Source organism: Oncorhynchus mykiss, chromosome 30 (assembly GCF_057628025.1).
Source record: "Oncorhynchus mykiss isolate SJ-2025 chromosome 30, ASM5762802v1, whole genome shotgun sequence".
NCBI lineage: Eukaryota > Metazoa > Chordata > Actinopteri > Salmoniformes > Salmonidae > Oncorhynchus > Oncorhynchus mykiss.
In genome coordinates, this window is record NC_143051.1 from 38,762,033 (window position 1) to 38,775,667 (window position 13,635).

Here is a 13,635-nt window from a genome sequence, read left to right on the forward strand (position 1 = left end):
TAAACACTGCTGGGTATTGCATTAGCCGAAGTCATTTTCCATCAGTCGATCTCTTGTTGTCATTTCAAACGGCAAAGTCTTTCAGCCCAAATGCTCTAAGCTACATGTTCATATTGATCCCAATTCCCATGTATTATCTAACCAACGTTGACATTCAGTACAGTCAATCATTTCTTGAGCTCTTGGACAATGGCCCCAGAGTTCACCGTGACTTCTAGGTGAACTCCCATGGGGTCATTGATCCAAGCCATGGCTGCATCCCAAATGGTATCATTTTCCCTTTGTAGTGCGCTACTCTTGCTCAGGGCTTATAGGGCTCCAGCCAGGACTGGGGGGGGTGGTCTAAGTCTTACTGGTCTAAATCTTACTGATGACAAAAGTGTCTGCACTCATCACAAAAGGGAGAACAACACAGAGGAGGAGTGAAGGTAAGGTATATGGATAGAAGGCATCAGAGATGCTGGGGATGAGAGGAGGTGAGAGCGGGCGTCTGGGCAGGGACAAAGCAGTGAGCGGCTGCCTTGGCAACAGCTAATGGGGATCCTAATAAATACTAAATACTGTGTCTGCATGTGCACACTCAGGTGGTTTGTAATAGGTGTCATTATATATTGAGAATGACAATATTCTCTATTGAACTATATTCTATTATACTCACTTCAAAATGATTAAAACGTCCTGTTTAGACCCACTAAGTATTTAACAAACTAACATTCTTACAGTCTGCAGGCAGACAATTAATATAATGGCTTAGTTTAAGTATTTGAGGTTTTGTTCTTATCTTACAACGAAGAGGAAAAACGTTCTGCTAAATGGGAATTCTCCTTTCAGTGACCTTCCCTTCTTCCTTTCAGTGACCTTCCCTTCTTCCTTTCAGTGACCTTCCCTTCTTCCTTTCAGTGACCTTCCCTTCTTCCTTTCAGTGACCTTCCCTTCTTCCTTTCAGTAACCTTCCCTTCTTCCTTTCAGTGACCTTCCCTTCCTCCTTTCAGTGACCTTCCCTTCTTCCTTTCACTTCTTGCTCTGCACTCCTGTCCCTCTGCGAAGGTCTTATGTTTGAGGATGTACACCAGGCCACTCTGTCCCCACTAAGGATATCCAGGAATAAACCCACCCCTGTTACAAAGACAAAGAAAGAGATGAGTTACATAGATAGGTCATGGGGCACGCCATCATGTGTGGGAGAAAGATGGATCCTGGTCCCCATCGTGGTTAAAAATGATTGTTTGGTTTGGAGAAATAAGGTGATGGATCTACAGTACAGGGGATATTTTAAGTATAAAGGTCTTTATATGAAACCAGAAGGAAATGGAGACCAAGGGCGAGATTGCCAAGGGCGGGACTGTCCTCTCGGTGGTGGACCATTCTTGATAAACACAGAAAACTGTTGAGCATGAAAAACCCAGCGGCGTAGCAGTTCTTGACACAAACCGGTGCACCTGGCACCTACTACCAAACCCTGTTCAAAGGCACTTCCATTTTTTGTCTTGCCCATTCACCCTCTGAATGCCACACATACACAATCCATACCTCAATTATCTCAAGGCTTAAAATTACTTCTTTAACCTGTCTCCTCTCCTTCATCTACACCAGGCCTGGGCAAAGGCCAGCCCGGGGTCTGTACGACCTGATTCAATACGGCCCGCGGAATCATGCTCGGATCACATAAAGAATTTATGTATTTCCTTATTCAAATTAAAAGCCCAATGAATACTCGCCTTTGTGTAATGATTTAACTCCCACCTCTTGTGGGACATTTATTTTGAAGGCATGTATAAATAACAACTGCACGAGGACAGACAGTGACTGACAGGTTGACACACAAGTCACAGTTACAAATAGTAGCTAGCAAGAAATTGCGCAAAAATTAGTTTTTCAAAGATTTCAAAGAAAAGGAAAGTAGACAATGAATGTAGGGTGTTCCAGCAAGAGTGGACATCAACATATTTCTTTATTGAGGTATCAGGGAAAGCTGTGTGCTTTGTGTGCAAAGAGAGCATTGCTCTCTTGAAAGACTACAACTTGTCCCGACCCTTCCAGACGAGGCATGCAGAGAAATATAGGCATATGTCTTCTGAAAGGAGGGGAAGTGCATCGAAAGAGTTGCTTTCTCAGTTGCAAAAGCAGCAAGGACTTTTCACAAAACTGCAATCAGCAAACGACGGAATTGTGAGAGCTAGCTATGTACTGCCCCACAAAATTGCCAGACATAGCAAGCCATTCGCTGAGGGCGAATTCATTAAAGAATGTTTAATTGACTCTGCAAGAAAGAGCTGTTTGAAAATGTTTCCCTGTCAAGACGAACAGTGACACGGCGTGTTGAGGACATTGCAGAGAATATGGAACAGTTGAAAGATTTAACCTATTTTTCCTTGGCCCTTTATGAGAGCAACGATGTATGTGACACGGCGGAGTTGTTGATATTCTTACAAGGCATAAACCCAGACTTTGAAATGACAGAAGAGCTCGCTTTAGTGCAGTCAATGAAGAGCACAACCACAGGGGAAGGTTTATTGGAGGAGGTTAATAAGTGTGGGGCAAAGCTGGGACTGAGTTTTGAAAAGTTATCAAGTGTGACCACTGATGAGTGCCCAAACTTGACAGGAAATGGCGTTGACCTTTTGAAAAGGATACAAGATCAAGTAGCTGAGCTGAAATCAGATTAGAAAATGATTTTCCTGCATTGCATTATTCATCAGGAGGTGCTCTGTAAAGGTGTTCTGAAAATGAGCCATGTTGTGGATACAGTCACTAAAGTGGTAAACTTCATAAGAGCAAAATCTTTCAACCACAGGCAGTTTGACTCACTGTTGGAAGATACAGAGTCGGGTCATGCAGATCTCCCCTACCCTACAAACGTGAGATGGCTGAGTTTGGGGAAGGTGCTTAAAAGGGTGTAGGACCTGAAGTCAGAGATTGCTGAGTTTGGAATTCCAAACTACAAGGGAAGGGCCTTTTCACACATCAGATGTACAGCCTTGTCAAAGCCTTCAAGAGAAGATTACTCCTCCTGACCCGCCAAGTAGAAACCAACAATCTCACCCAACTACTGACACTACTAGTCTGTTCGCTATCAGATGACCAGCGGGAAAAGTATACATCGCTGCTGCGTGCTTTGAACGGTGAGTTCTCTCATCGTTTTGAGGATTTCGAAGTGTTGGAAAATTATATGCTGTTGGTTTCCTCTCCCTTCACCGTGGATAACGCTCCCACTGACCTGCAACTTGAGCTTATCAATCTTCAGTCTGATGCAGTGATTGGAGAACTATTCAAAACAATGTCGCTGACGAGGTTCTATGCTTCTCTCGAACAAAACTACCAAAGATTAGAAGTCATGCTCAGAGGATGTTTGTACTGTTTGGGTCAACCGATGTAAGGGAACAGACATTTTCCGTGATGAAATATAACAAGGCACAGATCATCTCTCACTGACTCTCACCTTTCAGCAATCCTGCGCATAGCAATGTTTTACATTTTTTAATTTGTAATTTTATTTCACCTTTATTTAACCAGGTAGGCCATTTGAGAACAAGTTCTCATTTACAACTGCAACCTGGCCAAGATAAAGCTATCAGTGCGACAAAAACAACAACACAGAGTTACACATGAACAAACGTACAGTCAATAACACAATAGAAAGATTCAATGTACAGTGTGTGCAAATGTAGAAGAGTAGGGAGGTAAGGTAATAAATAGGCCATAGATACGAAATAATTACAATTTAGTGCCAAGTTTGGGACCCTAAAATATATAATTGCCACATTCTAAGATCCGATGACAGTATCAGTAATGTGTTTTCGGACCCTCCTTTGGTCGTATTCTCGCTTGGAAGAAATCTCAGATCAATTGGTAAACTCTGATTTACCACCTCCAAAATATCCCTGCACAACATCTATTTGCGCCCCTACTGGATGGAAACTACAAGTGTAATGGCTGTGCTCAATGCAATGGCCCTTACAAATGTAGATCCTTTAAACACCCCCAAACAAGGAAACAGATCCCAATCAAAGGTGTCATCACGTGCTCCACTAAGGCAGTTATTTATCTTATAACTTGTCCTTGTGGTAAAAATGATGTGGGTAAAACAAAGCACGAATTAAAAGTATGTAGCATCGTAACACCATTAGGTGCAAAAAGTCAACTTACCCAGTTGCGGCCCACTTTTTGGAAGCAAACCACTCGATTTCGTCCCTACGTTATATCAGCATCGAACATGTCACCCTCCCTAGGAGACCAGGGTGACCTCGACAATTTATTGTCAAAAGGAGAGGCTGCCTGGATCTTTAATTTAAAGACCCTTGCTCCCTTCAAACTCAACATGGACTTTGATTTGAAGCCATTCTTGTGATTATTGTGATTTTGATATTCATTGTCAATGTTTATAGGCCTATACGAGCCAAATTGTATCCATGATCGTATGCTATCCATTCATGTTTTTGGTATGTTCTTTTTATATCTGAGAATTAACCAATGATATCAGGCCACCCCCGGCCATGATTACAGACACCTGTGTGTGTCCTTTGACACTATATAAAGTAGTCACCCCGTAGTGTTTGTCATTATACCCTGATGAAGACAGCTTGTCTGTTGAAACGTTGGTTATTAGGTTATTCAATTATTGCATCCGAGCTCCTAGAGTGTGCGGCTCTCCTTTAATTTACCAAAAAGCACCTGAACAGCTTCTACCCCCAAAGCCATAAGACTACTGAACAGTTAATCAAATGGACAATTTACATTGACTTCCTTTATTATTTATTTATGTATCTTAATTGTTTTGCACTGGCTCTACGCATACTATCTAGACTCTACCCACACACTGACACATACTACACTGACACTCCAACACACACACACACACACACACACTACATTCGCTCATACACACACACACACACACACACACACACACACTACATTCGCACACACACACACACTACATTCGCTCACACACACAAATGCATATGGACGCCACACACACTTACACATAGACACAATTTCACACATCATGTACGCTGCTGCTACTCTGTTAATTGTAGATCCTGATTGCCTAGTCACTTTTACCCATTCTCACATGTACATACTGTATTACGTCAACTACCTCAACTACCTCGTTCCCCTACACATTGACTCGGTATTGGTACTCCTTGTATATAGCCTCGTTATTGCTTTTATTGTGTTACTATTTCCTTTTTTATTTAGCAAATATTTGTCTTATTGTTTGACTCTGCATTCTTGGGAATGGGCTCTTACAGTTTTTTCCAACTGCTTACACACGTTTTTCAAAACTGTCTCCTTTTTTCAAAACTCTACACAGAATTCCCAAAACTGCACAGACAAAATGCAAAATGCCTCACATATCCTTCAAAATGTAACACTGCATTCAAAATGCCATAAACACATGTCAGAATTAAGCATTTGCATCAAATGGCAAACACTGCTTTGATAATTGTACATTTTTGGATATACCATGTAAACACTGCTTTTCTAAATCTAAAGCTCTTTGGTCTTTCATAGGCTTATATCTACATTTCAATACAATGTTCTACAGTGAAAGTAATCTGCTGAGAGGGGTAACAAGTACACTGTAAACACCAATGCAATGTAGAAACAGAAAATATTTATTAGGCCAAACATTACTGTTGTATACAGTAGCATACAACAAAACCATAAACATATGTGAACCAAAAGTATATTCTTCAGAATACAGTAAAGAACACAATTGTTTGTGTGGGGTCCCGGGGGGGTAGTCCAGGAATTTGTAGGGGGGGGGGGTGCTAAGCTACGCTTCATCTCTTCTCCGGCCTGGGTCTGGCCATAACACTTCGTCCACATCAAAAGATACGTTTTCTCTTGCCAAACATCGAGGGAAGTATCTCCTAGCATGGCGTATCCAACCTTGGACAGAGGCAACCTCTATGTCCCCACATGCGTCCGCCATTGCCTGGAGAAGCGGCTGTACATTACTGTAATGCTAAAATAGTCTTTAGATAGTTGCATACCTGTTCTCATTTCTGAAGGTTCGAATTATGGACGCCACTGTAAATCGACTCAAGTTGGGCTGGACTCTCAGTCCAGCCTCTCTCATGATCAAACCGTGGTTGATCACATGATCAACAAGTGTTGCCCTAATCTCATCAGAGATGGCTATCCTTCCTTCTCTTCTTTGCCCTTGTCCTCTTCTTCCTCTTCCTCTCCCTCCTACTCCTCTCGCTCTCTGTCCAATGTTGGCATCCATTGTGACCATTGACCTATTTATAGGCCTATACTACAGTAAAGCAGTGATTGGTTAGTGATCAGTTAAGCTATTAGTGTTTGCACATGTGAGGAGTGAGTGTGTGACCCTGTGAATAAGTGTAGCATTTTGATTGGTTGTGTTTGGAAAAGGAAAGCAAGTCACTTCCTGTTAGATTTCTGTGTTTTAGGTAGAGAATTGTGTGTAGTGTTTTGAAAAAAGTGTTTTATGCAATTGACAACTGAGTCAAAGGCTGAGAAATAGCTTATGGTTTTGGATATTTGGTGTGTAGTTTTGCACTTTGAGTGAGAGGTTTCAAAAATTGTGTGAAAAAACTGTAAGTAAGCATTTCACTGCAAAGTCTACACCTGTTGTATTCGGCGCATGTTACCAATCAAATGTAACTTGTCATCGAAAGAGCAGGTGTAGACTGTACACTTCTTGAAGATGACGTGCTAAACAAAAACAGATGTACATTAGAGCCCGTGGGAGTTGAACTATCGGTCTATCTCTCCAACATTAAGCACCAACATGATATTTACAACCCCTGTACATGCTCCACATTGTCTTCGTTTTGCTACACTTTTACAGATCAAAGAAAAAACATCAAACACGTTTCTCCTCAGCCATTACACAGTTTCCAGAGATTTCTGATTTTTAGTGCACACAGCATCTCTCTTCACTGTGAGGTCTCTTGTCCATGGAATATAAAAAGCAGCGCCCTCTAGAGTAGAGATCGCTTTACAACCACTTGAGCAGGAGAGAAGCCCGAGATGCAGCCTGCTGCTGAGAGAAATAAAAGCAAGTGCCGCACATCTAGCAGGTTGTGACAAGTATTGTGACTGATGGAGTTCATTTAGACATAAAGTGCAAACTCTAAGTTAAACAATGACCCATGGAGGCTGCTAATTTATTGACCCTTATTTTAACAGGTAAGACTACTGAGAACATATTATATTTTACATCAATGACCTGGGAAAGAGTTACAGGGGGAAGGAGAGGGGATGAATGAGCCAATTGGAAGCTGGGGATGATTAGGGGGCCATGATGGTATGAGGTCCAGATTGTGAATTGAACACTCCTACTTTTACAATAAGTGCCATGGGATCTTTAGCGATCGCAGAGTGTCAGGACATCCATTTTAACATCCCATCCGATAGACAGCACCCTATGCAGGGCAATGTTCCCTTCACTGCCCTGGGTCAATGGGACGAGTGTGCGCTACTGGACATCCAACAACACTTCCAGCAGCATCTGGTCTCTCATTTATTTTTTTATTTAATCTTTATTTAACTTGGCAAGTTAGTTAAGTGCATATTCCTATTTACAACAATGGCCAACACCGACCAAACCCCAATCATGGCCGGTTGTGATACAGCCTGGATCTCATGATCCGGGGACCGAACAGGACCGACCCTGCTTTGCTTCAGAACCAAGCCAGCAGTGGGAGCAGGGCGGTATGGTATTGCCAACAATGTTGCTCATGCTGATGATAAAGATAGTTGTAGTAGTAGTAGTAGTACTAGCAGTAGCAGTAGTAGCAGCAGGGGTAGTAGTGGCAGTAGCAGTAGTACTAGTAGTAGCAGCAGTAGTGGATGAAGCACTATTTAGTTAAACAACTATATTGTAGTAACCATCATAGTTTCCCACAGGCCCAGATTATTGTCATGGTTAACATGCAGCATTTTCTCTTTGTATACTACTAGTGCATTGTTACATTGTCGTGCATAGTATGTGTAGCTTGCCATTGTCAATGATGCAGGGGTTGCCTCTGTTTGGACACGACGCTGACTCTGCTACCGGGTGGAAGTGTTTCAAGCAGACTCTGAAATAGCATAGTGAAGGGCTGGCCCGGGCCATGTGGGATGGCTTATGCGGAGGCAGCAGTGGTTGCAGTGGTGGTGATTCCTCACAACTTTCCCTCCCACTGTTATGGGCATCTGTGTACACACCGGTAGCAGTAGGATGATGTTTGGCCATACAGCATAAGTTGTTAAAGTTGTTGTTAAATGCCCAGAAAAATACACAGTTCATTTTGTCTTTTTTTTCTCACCTTGATTTAACCAGGTAGGCCAGTTGAGAACAAGTTCTCATTTCCAACTGCGACCTGGCCAAGATAAAGCAGAGCAGTGTGACAAAAACAGCAACACAGAGTTACACATGGGATAAACAAACGTACAGTCAATAACACAATATAAAAATCTGTATACTGTGTGTGCAAATGTAAGGAGGCAAGGCAATAGTGGCAAAGTAATTACAATTTAGCAATTAACACCAGAGTGATAGATGTGCAGATGAGAATGTGCAAGTAGAAGTACTGGTGTGTAAAAGAACAGAAAAACAAAAACAAATATGGGATGAGGTAGGTAGTTGGTTGGATGGATGGGCTATTTACAGATGGGCTGTGTACAGCTGCAGTGATCGGTAAGCTGCTCTGACAGCTGATGCTTAATGTTAGTGAGGGAGATATGTCTCCAACTTCAGTGATTTTTGCAATTCGTTCCAGTCATTGGCAGCAGAGAACTGGAAGGAAAGGCGGCCAAAGTAGGTGTTGGCTTTGGGGATGACCAGTGAAATATACCTGCTGGAGCACGTGCTACAGATGGGTGTTGCTATGGTGACCAGTGAGCTGAGAAAAGGCGGAGTTAGCAGTTCTATCTTGAGGGAAAATATTGTAATTGAGAATGGACATTTCAGAATTTTTGGTGGCTTTCCTAAGCCAGGATTCAGACACGGCTAGGACATCAGAGTTGGCGGAGTGTGTTAAAGCAGTGAATAAAGCAAACTTAGGAGGGAGGTTTCTGATGTTAACATGCATGAACCCAAGGCTTTTACGGTTGCAGAAGTCAACAAATTAGAGGGCCTGGGGACACACAGGGCCTGGGTTAACCTCTACATCACCAGAGGAACAGAGGAGGAGTAGAATGAGGATGAGGGTACGGCTAAAGGCTATAAGAACTGGTTGTCTAGTGCATTGGGAAAAGAGAATAAAAGGAGCAGATTTCTGGGCGGGGTAGGATAGATTCAGACAAGGGTATGGTAGGGCGCAAGTACAGTGGAGGTACACCTAGGCATTGAGTGACGAGAGAGATTGCATCTCTGGAGGTGCCAGTTAAGCTAGGTGCGGTCTCCGCATGTGTGGAGGGTGGGACAAAGGAGCTATCTGAGGCATGTTGAGCGGGACTAGGGGCTCCGCAGTAAAATGAAACAATGATGCCCTAAACAACAGTATACAAGGAATATTGACATTAGAGAGAGGCATAAAGCAATCACAGGTGTTGATTGAGAGAGCTAAGACAACAACGGGTAAGACAATAATAGGTTAACAGCTAAGACAACAACAGCGGGTAAATGGCGATGACTGGGCAGAGAGGGTCAGCTAGCTACACACAGGGCCTGAGTTCGAGGCTGGGGCCGACAGATAAACAAAATGAAGTACCGTGTTAATGAACAGTCCTACAGGCATCAGCTGTGTAGCTGAGTGATCACAGGGTCCAAGGAGCAGCAATAGATGAATTAGGGAGCCGTTCGGTAGTCATTACTACGCTAGGCAAGCGGGAGACAGAGAGTTCAGAAAGCTAGCGGGCCAGGACTAGCAGATGGATCTTCACCGACATCCACGACGCAGAGGCCGGTTGAGAGCACATCGGACAAATTACGTCAGCAGACCAGTCATGATGGATCGGCGGGGCTCCGTGTCGACAAAGGGTCCAGGCCAATTGGCAAGAGAGGTATTGTAGTTGGTGTTCTTCGTTTGTTAGCCGGGAGATGGGCCTAGCTCGAGGCTAGCTCGAGGATAACTGGTGCTTGCTTCTGGACAAGGGTGTTAGCCACAATAGCCAATCGGTAACCGCTAGCTAGCTGCAATGATCCGGTGTGATGCACCAGAGCTTGCGGCAGGAATCCGGTAACGTAGTAGAAAAAAGCAGTCCGATATGCTCAGGGCTGATAACGTGCTGTGCAGACTGGCAGGTATTATCCGGGCTATCCGGGCTAAAGCGGCTGGTGTCTGAGCTAAAGGTAAAGACCGCTAGCAGTGGCTAACAATGACTAAATAGCTAGTAGCTAATTAGCTGGATAGCTTCTGATGGAGGTTCCAGTTTTAAGGTAAAAAAAAATAGCAGATCCATACCACATTGGGTGAGGCAGGTTGCAGGAAGGTATATTTAATCAGAAAATGGAAAAAAGAGATTGAAATATATTGAAATGTATACAAAGAAAACGGGGGGAAAATGAATATTTACACGGGACAAAAACAAACACGTCTTACTGCTACGCCATCTTGGATTGATTGACATGCTAGTGTGTCAGTTGGATGGTTTGCTTTTGTAACTGTATGGTGCCCAGCTGTCATCCCTCAGCAGACATCGCTGGCTCGTGCTCCTCTTGCCTTCTTAGATCCTAATTAACAGTGTTAGAGCTCTCCTCAGTTGTCCTCCGTCTGCCCTGTTGACCTGACATCAGCGTCTGTGTTCCAAATGGCACCTTATTCAATACATAGTGCACTCCTTTAGACCAGGGCCCTATGGTCCTGATTTCACCCGATGTTTTCCTGAACAGCGGGTGAAATCCGCTCTCCACTGCTGAGTGTCTAATGACTGATCTGATTACACAATTAGTGGACTTGACTTGGTATCTCCATGAGTTCTGTAAATTAATGTAACTCGAAGTCTGTGTCCCAAATGGCACCCTATTCCCTTTGTAGTGCACTACTTTTGATCAGGGCCCACTGGGACAACAACGCGAAACGTCTAGCAACCCAATGATTGCGTGTTCGAATCTCATCACAGACAACTTTATTATTTTTTCTCATTAGCAACATTTCAACTACTTACTACTTTTTAGCTACTTTGCAACTACTTAGCATGTTAGATAACCCTTCCTCTAACCCTAACCTTAACCTTTAACCTAACTCCTAACCTTAACCCTAACCTTAACGCTAACCCCTAAACTCTGGCTAACATTAGCGACAACAAATTGGAATTCGTAACATATAATTTGTTTAGCAAATTTGTAACATATTGTAAGTTCTGCTAATTCGTAATATATTGTATGTTTTGTAAATTTGCAACACAGGATGATAGGCATCTACAAATGTAACATATCATATTAAATGGAGTGTCGCAGATTTACATCTGAGATTTACGTACAGGATCATTTTGAAATGCCCTGAGACCGGGTTGTGTAAGAGCACACCTCTATGTCATTGCCTGCATGCCCCATAATTGTCCTTAAGGTGCATTTCAGACCTCATAAAGGATGTCAGTGCTGCAATGCTCAGATGCCATGACTCATCTCATCCCTCAACTCAAGTAATACTCACAGACCATGTTGTGTGCTCTAGGGTCGCCACAGCCACTAGTGAGTAGGTCTGCACTCCATTACTGTATTTTTGCCTCTTTCTCCAGGGGATGCCACACATGTCACATACTGTATGACATCATTACTTCCATAGTGCACGTGGGCTTTAAGCCCCCAATCTTCTATGACTCTTTACTACTCCCCTATGAGCATTCAGCCACGTGTCTGTCCTTTTGGGGACATCATGATGTTGCCATTAAAGCATATGCATTAAGACAAAAGGGATGATCAGTTAGGAGCTACAACTCGTGTTTCTTGTGGTTTATATAATGTTGAGTCATGTTGTCCGGGTTTTGGGTCTAAATCATGCACAGTCGCCCTCTTAAACAGTTGTAGGTAGGCTTGGATATAGCGCAGTAGGAGCCAATAAATCCAGCAACCTGACGCCCCCATTGGTGCTCTCCTTCCCAGCAGCTCACATGGAGGGACACTCGCATTCCGAACGCCCATTCAGAGTCATCTTACTCCCTAGAAGCGGGGGAGTGTATGGGCTGCTGCAACGTGTTTTCCCTCTTTCCGACATTAATTACGACCTTGCTTCAGCCTATCCCTACCACAATTTTTGATTGACGTGTTTCAGATTTTGCTGTGCCATATCAGAATCATTGGAAAAGTCATGCATTCACTATTAGATTACACAGCATATTGAACTGGGTTTTCTTTTCACTGCATCCACAACCGGGTCTCAGAGCATTTCGTACTATTCTGTACGTAAATCCGAGATACTCCATTTAGTATGATATGTTACAAGTTACAATTGATATTATGTGTTATGAATTTGCTAAATGTATAATATGTTATGAATTTCCAAAGAGTACAATATGTTATACATTTGCTAAACATATGATATGTTATGAATTCTAGCTAGAAGGCTAGGTGCTAACATTAGCTAGCTCAATAACATTAGCTAGGCTAGGGTTTAGGGGTTAGGTTTACATTTAGGGGTTATGTTAAATGGTTAAGGTTAAGGTTAGGGGAAAGGTTCGCTAAAAGGGTTAGGGTTAGGGGGAAAATGAGCTAACAGGCTAAATAGTCGCAAAGTACAGTAGCTAAAAAGTAGTAAGTAGTTGAAAAGTGACCATGATCAGATTCTAAATCACAACCGTTGGGTTGTTAGGCATTCGCAATATACGCCCACCCATCCACCCACTATCAATTAGTTTTTGCCATCTGCCATCTGTCTTATGTAACCATACCAAACATAACATATCATAATAAATGGAGAATCCCGGATTTATGTACAGAAGAATACGAAATGCTCTGAGACCAGGTTGGCATCTTTTATCCCCTATTAAAGCTTTTATTAATCTCTGCCCATGAAACTTAAATTGCCAAGTAACAAGCAGCTGCTCTGTCGATAGAAGCTTTATTGCATGCACCTGTAGTCCAAAACCATATAATATCCCCAAATGATGATGATTTGTTTTATTCTTCAAGGTATTTATCATGTAATTATCGCATTTTATACAATGGTGCATCACATATTAGCCTGCCCTATAGGCTACTTCGCAGATATGGTGTGTGTCATATAATATTATGTTAACTTGAGGCGCTTATACCATTATTTCCAATGATAGCCTATGCTTGACTTGGCGCAGGAGCTATCCAGAGTTGAGTACCGGCACCTCAACTGTTCTACTGCTTGAGCTCTTGTTCCTCTTTCAGAATACTAGCTCAAAAGTATTGTGGAGCTCCTGCACCTAAATATGAACGGTACCGGCACCCAAAGTGAGTACTGGCACCTAATTTCAATCCAAGTCACCAAGTCAAGCACTGATGATAGCCTGCAGTACAGACATAGGCTATGTAGACGACAGCTCCCCTTTCCGGTGCCCATGCTCCTGCGTCCATCTCTGCGTAGTTTGGTGCTCACATCGTCTTTCACTCTCCCTCCTTCTCCTGTCTCTCCCGCCCTCCCTTCTACACACTCACACGCACATATACATACTCCCCCCCCCCCCCCCCCCCCCCACCTTTGCGTTGTCTCATTCACTTCAATGTGTTATCCACGCAGAGACTCCGACTCAGAGCAGGGGGGGCGG